The sequence below is a fragment of the Jaculus jaculus genome, chromosome 18 (assembly GCF_020740685.1).
Source record: "Jaculus jaculus isolate mJacJac1 chromosome 18, mJacJac1.mat.Y.cur, whole genome shotgun sequence".
Taxonomy (NCBI): domain Eukaryota; kingdom Metazoa; phylum Chordata; class Mammalia; order Rodentia; family Dipodidae; genus Jaculus; species Jaculus jaculus.
The window spans coordinates 15,975,796-15,977,199 of NC_059119.1; the positions used below are offsets into that span (position 1 = coordinate 15,975,796).

Genomic DNA, 1,404 nt, shown 5'->3' on the forward strand with positions numbered 1-1,404 from the left:
ATGGCTTAGCGGTTAAGCGCTTGCCTGTGAAGCCAAAGGACCCTGGTTCAAGGCTCCACTCCCCAGGACCCACGTTTAGCCAGATGCACAAGGGGGCGCACGCGTCTGGAGTTAGTTTGCAGAGGCTGGAAGCCCTGGCGCGCCCATTCTCTCTTTGTCTCTCTCTCTGCCTCTTTGTCTGTCGCTCTCAAATAAATAAATAAAGATAACAAAAAAAATTTTTTTTATGATTTATTTATTTATTTTACTTATTAGAGAAAGAGCATGATAGGGCCTCTAGCCACTGCAAACAAACTCCAGATGTGTGCATGTTCCACCACACAATCTGGCTGAGGTGGACACTGGGGAATCGAACCTGGGTCCTTTGGCTTCGCAGGCAAGTGCCATAACCACTAAACCATCTCTCCAGCCCCACTACTTCACTTTTTAAAATTTATTACTAGACCAATATTCCTTTCTTAATTTCATCTGGGTTAGAATTCCCAGCTCAATGTGCTGCAGAGCGTACACGTGGATGTCAGAGGAAAACTCTGAGGCATTCTGCCCTCTACCTTCTTTTTTGTGTGTGTGTGAATGGGAAAATAGTTTTAGTTTTGTTTGGGGAGTCAGCCAGTGTTCAGCCTCAGAACGTCTGGAACTGCTTCTTGGTGCCAGCAGCCTTGGTGACTTTTAGCACGTCTTGCTCAGGGGCCGGCACTTACCCACTGTCACGATGTCACCAATCTGCACATCCCTGAAGCAAGGGCACAGATGCACAGACATGTTCTTGTGGCGCTTCTCGAACCGGTTGTACTTGCGGATGTAATGGAGATAGTCCCGGCGGATGACAATGGTCCTCTGCATCTTCATCTTGGTGACCACACCAGACAGGATTCACCCTCGGATGGAGACATTACCAGTGAAGGGGCATTTCTTGTCTATGTAGGTGCCTTCAATGGCCTCTTTGGGCGTCTTGAAGCCTAGACCGATGTTCTTGTAGTAACAGGGAAGCTTCTCCTTGCCAGTTTCTCCCAACAGCACTCTTCTTGTTTTGAAAGATGGTAGGCTGCTTTTGGTGAGCTCGCTCAATCTGAATGTCTGCCATCTTCCCGGCAGGCTGAGGAAAAGAGACCCCTCTTCTTTGAGGCAGGGTCTCTTGCCACTGCAATCAAATGGCAGACTAGCTGGCCTGGCAGCTTCAGGTCCCCCTGGCTCCACCTCCCACTAGTCTGTCTATTGGGATCACAGATGCATACGCCACTTTTCATCAGGCTTTATGGAATTGAGCCCTGGCTGGCAGGCTTTCAAGCAAGTGCCTTTAACTCCTGAACTATGGTCCAAACCCCACAGACCAATATTCTAACCACGAATGTGTCTTGGGGACCTTCCAGGTGCATGTAAGTATGACGACCCCCGACTCCTCCC

General features: G+C 49.1%; 1 pseudogene; it reads right to left on the reverse strand.

Annotated features, from left to right (window-relative positions):
• Nucleotides 1-591: 591 nt before the first annotated feature.
• LOC101608501 lies at nt 592-1,084 on the reverse strand (annotated as a pseudogene).
• Between the last annotated feature and the right edge of the window lie 320 nt (nt 1,085-1,404).